Source organism: Ooceraea biroi, chromosome 2 (assembly GCF_003672135.1).
Source record: "Ooceraea biroi isolate clonal line C1 chromosome 2, Obir_v5.4, whole genome shotgun sequence".
In the NCBI taxonomy this organism is placed as follows: domain Eukaryota; kingdom Metazoa; phylum Arthropoda; class Insecta; order Hymenoptera; family Formicidae; genus Ooceraea; species Ooceraea biroi.
The window spans coordinates 8,778,221-8,787,223 of record NC_039507.1 but is presented as its reverse complement, the minus strand read 5'-3'; the positions used below and the strand labels follow the sequence as shown (position 1 = coordinate 8,787,223).

Here is a 9,003-nt window from a genome sequence, read left to right as displayed (position 1 = left end):
TTTACTTGTTATAAATTCCGATTTACATTCGCTTTTATTTTTACCCTGATGCAAAGTTATTCCTACAGGCGTAAAGTAACCCCCGTATAATTTCATATTGAAATCCTCTTTTTACACAGTTGACGAGGCTCGTGATACAAGATAGGCTGGATTCTTACGCGCCTTCGTGCGCACGGTCGAAACGCGTCGCGACGCCGGTAAAAGTATCTCCGAAGGAGGCAGGTATCAAGCAAACCCCTACTGCTGGAATCGTCGTCGGCATTGCGCTCGCGCAGGGTCGAGCGCGCGTGTCCGCTTCATCGTGCGGTATATACGCGGTGTGGAGCAGTAGCACCGGCACCACCATCAGCACCACCAGCCAGCATTCAGCAGCAGTAGCCGCGACGCGGCTGAAGGGGCTTTCGGGATGCCGTCGTCGTCATTGTCGTCGCGTTAAGTCCGTCGCGGCTAATCGCGTCGATCGTAATCAGTCGTTTCGCGTTGTTCTCGAGTTCGTGTCGGATCAGGTGCGGGTGCGTCGCAATTTATTCCGTGGAGCAATCCCGAGTTGACACAGCGGCGAACTCTCGGAACTCTCGCGCAGTGGGGACATCGGCGATCCCGGGTTCCGTTCCTTCCGCGCTCGTCGTTTCCGCAGGTGCGCGATTCTCCCGATTTTCTTTCCTCCCTCGATTGGATCCAGTCACGGATCCTATCGCGCGTGATCGGTTGCGGGACGAGTTGCGGCGCGAGTTCTCGTCTCGGCTGTTCTTGTCCTGCGGGACGTTCCGAAGGGCGAGGGGAAGTTCGGGATCGGTCCTCGCCGGTCGGGTATGTTCTTGTGTCACATGATAACGTGCACGAGGAAGATTGGAGCATTTGATGCTGACGACGACCCGAGGAGTCACGTGATTCCCAAGTTTTCTCGGCGGACGTTGCGGTTCTGAATTCGGACTTTTGTTCGTCACGTGTGAACGTGACGTGCTAATGTCGTGTATTAGTGACGTATGCAATTCTATTGTCGCCGGAATTCCTCATGTCATGGTGTTGGGCGACCCAAAAGTTAAAACGAAAATTGCGCAATCATTAATTTTTTTCTCGTGCCTTGACATATTGCGCGCGATGAAATTAACTTAATAAATCATTTTTAAAGCGACATAAATCTGTTATTCATGAATCTAATATATTTCATGTAAAATAAATTTTAAAAATAATATCGTATTAGATTTTTAAATGTTTAATTAGATAAATTTTAATAGTACCGAGAAGCTAAAGTGCAGGTAAACGTGCGCGATATTATTGAATACTTCATCTGTATTTCTGGCGCTAAACAGTATTAAGGCTCATCCGAAAAAATTTATAGTGAAATAGAAAAATAGATCAATTTTTATTGTCGTGGGAGCAATCTCATATCAAGAATTTATATTGCTTTCAGATTAATCCGTTCTATAGCTGCTAACCCATCGATTTATTGAATATAATTTGCTCTGATTTGACTTGACGCTGATTTCGTAATATCGCTGTCTGTGAGTTTACTATTTTTACGTGAAATTGAGGAATGACGGAGGATGCTTCAAATCGGATTATGCTTTACGCGATAATGAGACCTGATGCGCGTAATTTTCCCGCGATGAGAGAAAGAGGGAGAGAGAGGCAGGTACACACGTGCTCTCTTTTTCGGCATTGATTAACGATTCGGTCTCGGTTCAGTTCGTATGGATTCGTACGAAATTCGATGGCGTGCAGATCGTTCGGTAGATTTATGACGTACATTGACGATCGTTTGCTCGGCAACCGCCTGTCCCGGAAGTATAATATTTCCGAATCGATCGTACATTGCCGATCAGAAGCCGCGAATAATCGCATTGTCACCGTCGTGTACCATACGCATGATTGCGCCGATAAATCTTTGACGCTTGATGCGAAGGGCAGAAACCGGGGTACATTCGCCTGTTCGAGAGAGACGTGAGAAGAAATTTAAATATCAGTCATGAATCAGAGAGGACATTATCAAATATTAGTTATTAGTATATAATAATAATTGTATCATTTTTACAATTATTGGAATATTTTTTTACTATTACAATTTATGCAAAATTTAATTTAACTTCTTCGTACGCGGTTGTTAAACATTCTGAGAAAGGAGCGATTACTTTTTCAATTCGTAAAAACTTAGATTAAGAAAAAGATTTTAAAAAAGACACGCGTAAGTGTGGAAATACTCGTAAGTCTCTTTCGGAAATATGAATATAGATTTTCAAGAAAGGCAATCGTGCATCGAGTTCTTTCTATCAAGCGTCAAAGAAGTCACGCGATTGTACTGTCGAAGTCGTCAGCACTAATTGCTCATTCTGTCCGAAAGCCGCCGTTCTCCTAAATATATCCGATTGAAAAACACCAGGGGGCGAAAATAACTCACGTGTGCCCCGGCGGCGATCCGTCCCGACACGGTGGAAACGCAACGGTGAGATATCGCGCGATTTTATAATTCGCCGCGTGAGGATTTTCGTGAGAGTGCAGTGAAATAGATGTTTCATGGACACCCGGACATCGCGCTGGTAACACCATCGATCCATTGATAGTCGCGACGCGATCGGAGGTGATTCGAGGATCGTCGAGGACGATATGTCCCCGGAGGTCCACGGGCTCTCGTGAGAAAGTACGTATTATCTGTCGTTCAGAGGAGGATGCACGCGGGAGTTATCAGCGATTCGGGGTTGTGACCGGAAAGAGTTATTGACTGATCCGATGGCGTAATTCGGAAGTGCCTATTTATTAAGACTAGCCGAGCGTTATGGAGCACTATCGACGTGCTACATCGCCTACAATTCGATTTGATTATTTCAATATCCGAATTTTGTTGATCGCAGTCATTCGACTGGTTTAGTCAAGGCTACGAATAAATAACATGTGACACTTTCTGCTCTTGATTCATGATGAAATATATGAAGTCATGATAAATTGGTGGTAATACATTGAATTTTATGTATATTTCGTATTACGATTCACACGATATTTTATTTATGATGCCTCGTCCACGATCTGTTACAAAATGTCACTCGGCTGATGCCATTGATTCAGGTCGACTACTCGACATTCAGTTATTACAAAACCAGACGTGTCGGGTTGATAATTCTGCCGAGCGAACATCACCGATCGTCTCATTCCAATTCCACTTCTCTGGCTCTCCCTCAATGACTTCAAACGATTCTCCGAGCGTACTCGAGTCGAAGAGCCCTCAAAGTTACACAGGTGTACGTGTCGATCGAATGGCGTATTCATGCGTTTCTCTCGCGTCGCAAAAATATGATATACGCTTGACAATCGCGTGCGACGCGAGCCTCATTAACGAAGGCATCTAAACGTACATTTTCAAAGTACGAAAGATTAAATGTAAATGCGAGGACCATTTGATTCAGCTTTTCATCAGATAACACGTACATTACCGTAATTATCAAAGTGCACACATAATGCATGTGTCTGTCGTACGAAAAGTCACTGCGGAAGCAAACGTCGCACAGTGGGGAATTTTCGCTGAAACGTGGCCATAAATCGAGGAATCATCAGATTTGCACAAAACTTGGTAGACTTATGTTTTCGAGGTTGCTGATCACGAATCCAATATGTAAATTTGCAAAAACAAAATGGCGGTCTTAATATAGTGTAGCGAACCATGAAATACTCATCAATATCGATATCAATGAATGTTTGGGGTTGCCGATTACGAATCAGATTCGAGAATGTCTGGAAAAATAATGTTAGACTTAATAATGGTGCAGGGTAGAGTTTATTTTTATAAGTTTAAAAAAAAATAAAAACAAAAAAATACAAAATGTTACAAAATGTTTTATACAAAAATTTCATGGTACAAATGTCTCTAGTTAATGACATCAATACAAATTTTTTAAAACAATTTTTTCAAAAATTTATGTAAACAATTGTTTTTCAAAAATTTTATTAACTTCATTAAATACGGGCGTTTTTACCATGAAACTTTTGTATAAAACATTTTTTGATATTTCGAATACTTTTCGAGATATATCGAGAAAAGTAATAAGGTGGTTGTAATAACCTTATAACAAGAGTAGCAGATAGTAGCAGCTAATTATTGTGAATTTTAGTTGCTAATAGTAACTTGTAGTATAGACTACAAGATGAAAAAGAAAAGAACGCGGGATCTAGCGGGATCTGCAACTAAAGTCTACACGAAGTAAATATTAATTTAGGAAAATATAAACTTTGTCGAACTATCGTTATGTGTCGTAAAACAAACACGACAAGCGTTATTTCAAAAATGTAAATAAGAAAATCTTCTACAATCCTCCAGGAAGAGCATCCATTTTGCAGAACTTGATTATCACTTTTATTTACAAAGTTATTAACACTCAAAGTTCAATGAAAATATTCACGCAATGCGTGAGAAACGTGTGTCGCCCATAAAGGCCTACTTTCAACTGACATACCTGCTCGACTTAAAATAGTAGGGGACTAAGGGCAACGGGATTCTATCCAGGGAACAGTCCTTTATCGATTCTCAAGGACAAAATAGACCCTAACTCGAAACTTCATTTTTCGATTTTTGACCAGCTTTTTGACAAAATTCCCCACTGTGCGTCGCTCCGAAAGAAGCATGTATCTTCACCGATGCTTGTGGAGTATCGCATTTTCGCGCCACGCATCTGCAGATCTGAATGCGGATCGCACGCATAATGCAGCGCGTTGCTCGTCTAATTCACGGTGCGACTGCGGTTTGCGCGGTCAAGTTTCTGTAATCTTCTGAGATCTTGTTTGTCGCGGTGTACGCAGACCCCGTTAGTAACCGTGCAACTTTCCTCGTTAAGAAATGCTGATCTGAATGAGCCTATTCTTACGGTCGTTCGCTGTATTCGGTGGAAACTCCCGCGAGAGAGTTTCATCTTCTCCTCGCGGCTCTTCCCATCCTTTTTTTTCCTGCTCGCTTTTCTTATCGTTTTTCCGCCTTTCTCGTCCTCGTCGCCTTGACGCGGTCTGCTGCTGCTGTTCGACGACGGTAGTTAAAAAGTTTTAATAATAGATAAATGAGCTCTGAGCTGCGATTGTCCTTGCGAACATTGCACGAAGCACGACTGAGTTCCCAATCATCTCTCTGCGGTAAAACAGGGAAATATTAGACACAATCCCATGGTGAAATCAATCTTTCCTTTAGTGGAATAAAGAGTGCTGTATCTTGAAGAACATAGCGTTGCAAAACCGGATACGCACTTAAAAGATGTAATTCTTTCTAGATGTACTTTCAAAGCAAACAATTTGGCATTTTATCGTATAATAATTATTATTATTATGTGCGTGTGTTAATTTATATAAATTTTTCATTCTCAATATCTGCAATTAATAATACTTGATTTATTGTATATATATCCATTTAAAAATTAAATGTTTCCGTTCTTGAATGTTCTCAAAGGTTTCTGAATTTCCCAAACTTACAGAAAGAAGTACACAGCGGAATAATAAAGTTACACAATAAGCTCATTTATTTATCAAGTAATATAAGGAGAGTGAAGGGAAAAATGCGAGCATGGTGATTTTCATTTTGTGTCTCAACTGGGTAGTAGATATATGCACAGGGGGTAATTGTCACAGGGATGATGATCATCGCGTATGTGGCTATGTACGCATGTATACGCGCTGGGGAACCTACTGTTTTGGATCGCGTGTCAACGATTATCCGTGACACAAAACGACATCGTGAGATTACGCGCCGGGGACCGCTTTTCAACCCATCGCCCGGTTTCCGGAATGCAATTACGAGTGTTTTGTCGCGTGTTCCGTGCGGCGTGTTTGCATTCGCGATTCGTCGTGCAGTTTTGTCAAGATCCACGATGATACGAGGTGCTGATCGCACCGAGCGCGCTGATATCGGGAGCAAGAGCAAGGAAAGAGACCACGTCGTGCAGTTATACTTTGACCGTAACCGAGGATTTATGATTATAACCGCGACACACTTTCACGCTTGTCTGGACGAGCACGGGGCTCAAATGCGCTGCTGTTCGATAACGCTAAAATTCATGCTGCGATAATTAATTGTGGATTTATCGACAAGAAAACCTCGAGACATATCGTAGAACCTGGGGGTTTTTTATCGTGACATTGCACCGTGGCGAGATCCAAAAAAAACTTAATTAATGTTTCCGCGTGGCTTTAAATACCTATAAGAATACCGATTTGAAAATGAAAAAGAATTTTGAACAGAGGTGCGGTATGAGACTATTATAATCCAGAGATGAAATATCGTATGGATGATAGTTTTTGAGTGAGAAGGTATTTGGCTGTATATGTGGTAGATCGATACGGGGTATAACTTAAGGGACACGTTAGAGCGTAAGTTTATATGGAAGTTGGAAAGTTCTTTATAAAATTGTACGAAGCTTTATAGACTGGTTGATATTAACTGTCATATCTCGCGCGTTATACTTAAATGGTGCGAGATTTATCGAATTAAGGCGATGCCTCCTTTAACTTTAACGGAGGGTTTATTTTCCGCAGCGGCGTTTATTGTGAGCAGTCCTCGACAGGCGTTCATCGAACGACCAGACTTTTCTCACCTCGCGAACTTTCAATCGACTTGATGCTGTCTCTCTTGCTCTTTATAGACTCGACGGATATTGTATAGAAATACCGATAGTGCAATATACAATCGCATCAATTTCGGTAACCTTTTGCGTGGCTCTAAAATCACTGGACTTGCGAAAGTTTATTTATTCAATTATTCATTCATGAATTATCTGTCTACCTGGAGCGAAATATGAAACATCATATTCTTCTCTCGTTTACAGTCACTTTTTAATATAAAAAATCATCTTTGCACAAATTATATTGTCCGCAACTTTTCGATTTTTAATTCTCAAAAAGCTTAATATTGAATTATTAGGTTGTAACATAAATAAGTTCGGTTATATAAAACTGTTTTCAATCCAAAAATGAGAACTTCTACTCGGATGGTATTAACTAATTGCTTTTAAAATGAGAAGCTATCATAAATAATAATGGAGATTATATATTTGATTGAGTGTAATTCTGTATTTTGTTAATAAATAAAAAATTATCGTTAATAAATAATGTTAATAAATAAAAGAAAATATTGAATATAACCGAACTTATTTATGTTACAACCCAATGTAATATTTGGAAATCCTCTATAGTCCGTAGGTTGCGTGATTTCTAGTCCTATTTTATTCACTGCACTTACAAACAATGTTTTAGACATGTATAAAACAACACATTGAAGTTTAATATCTCGTCCGCTGGGGTGCTCCGTTTTTGTTTCTTTGATTTCTTTGTCATCGTCGCTAATCGCTAAGGTAGATAGAAAAAGACGCCTCGCTGACCAGGTACACCAAGTTGGATATCGACGATTACCCATGTCGTATAACAAGAAGTCGTAACGTTTCTTTTGTCCCAGCTGTTTTTCTCACCCGTGCTTTTATGACGGCGGATAATAAAAGTAATGCCTGTCGTAAAGAAAATAGAGACGTTGTCCTGTATCGAACGTTGCGGGTTCACTATGGAGCCGGAGCCTGTTCCTCGACTGGTGACGGCAATTGTGTCGACGTTTTCGGCTGCTTTTACGTTTACCGCGTGCGATATATGAGTTCGTTACGTAAGTTATTAGTCGTTAACTATGTCGCGCGTCTAAACGCTGAATATCCATCGAGAAAGATGGAAAACGACTGTCGTCGTGACACTCTGGCACAACAAAGCGTCATGATTCGTGCCTAATAATGCGTGTAATGTAATCTTTATGAGACACTCGTGAATTATTACGATCTGTATTTCCTCCATCGTATATCGTTCATGTTTTGGGGGCATTTTGAGGGGAGTCCATTTAGTTTCATACTGCATTACGCGCGATAACACATGACACTTGTTGTTATTATTAGTAATATTATGTAGCCGTCTCTGTGTCATAAATTAATTACCATAACTGAGAGTCATTTACGGTAATATCAGTAATCCTGATTTGGCTTTCAGTTTGCGAAACATCGGTTTCCGTCCACATAAATTCCTATTATTGCGGTGGGTACAGAGAAACTCGAGCGAGATCGAAAATTGAAACGAAATATCGTGGCGAGGCTGCGCGCCTATCGCCCCATGCATCGATCGATTAAAAACAGGACGGTGTGATTTAAGTCGATAGGCTGATACCGATCGGCCACGCGCGAATAACGCGTGCACTCGGGTCGCGCAAAATTTAACTGTTTTTGACGTCGCGCGCTCCTCGCTGCAAATACACTGCGAAAACAAACCGGCATGCGGCGACGATTTACGCTTATCAGCGACAAATCCGGCAAATTTGACGCCGTCGTGTCGTTGCGCGATTGGATCGCAGCCTCCTGCAATACAGCAGTAGCAGCAGAAACATCGGGACCGACAGGAGAGAGGAAGCGGCAGTAGTACAACCGTCGTTGTGGCCCGACGCGACGTCGGCCGCGGAAGCGTCACGAGCTCTTCCCGGTCGATTTCCCGGGGATTGGCTTGACGTTTAATGAACGCCGGCAGATGTTTTGATTTAGGGGACAGTTTGATTTCGGAGCGGGGCACAATAACCGCCAATTTGTAAATCACCTCGTAAATCTCGACTCGTCGCGACGGACCGGGGAGCGACGCAACGGCGCGACGAGACCCGGCTTGCACCGCTAACGGTCAGTCCGGTTCGGTTCAATTCACGTTAAACTATCGATGCGTCGTTAAAAGAGATCGACTGGCACTACGGTAATTGTAAACAGTAGCGAGTGACGGGGTGGGAATGAGGAGGGTGAAATAATTGTTACGGCGCCGGGGCGCAAAGTCGGGAACGATATGGTAGCGTTTGGTAATTGGAGCAATTTCTGGAAACGTTTAAATTAACGCGTAAACGAATGTGCGGGGAATTGCCGTAACAATAATTGATGATATACTAAGGATTGACTTACTCATGATCAAATGGATTTGTTGCGCAAATGTTCTGTGAGATAAACGGTAGAACAGGACGATAATAATGGATTCGGA

General features: G+C 41.8%; 1 protein-coding gene across 9 annotated transcripts in view; it reads left to right on the top strand.

The window, feature by feature from the left end:
• Positions 1–265: 265 nt before the first annotated feature.
• LOC105276811 (lachesin) overlaps positions 266–9,003 on the top strand; it is a 278,627-nt gene continuing 269,889 nt past the window's right edge. The window contains exons 1-2 of one of the 9 annotated variants that reach the window (XM_011334736.3): positions 268–637; positions 2,381–2,638. The gene's annotated coding sequence lies outside the window, so the exon portion shown is untranslated. Of the gene's footprint in view, positions 2,639–9,003 lie in introns of all 9 variants that reach the window. The other 8 variants (XM_011334735.3, XM_011334734.3, XM_011334733.3 and 5 more) reach the window with 8 other exon arrangements.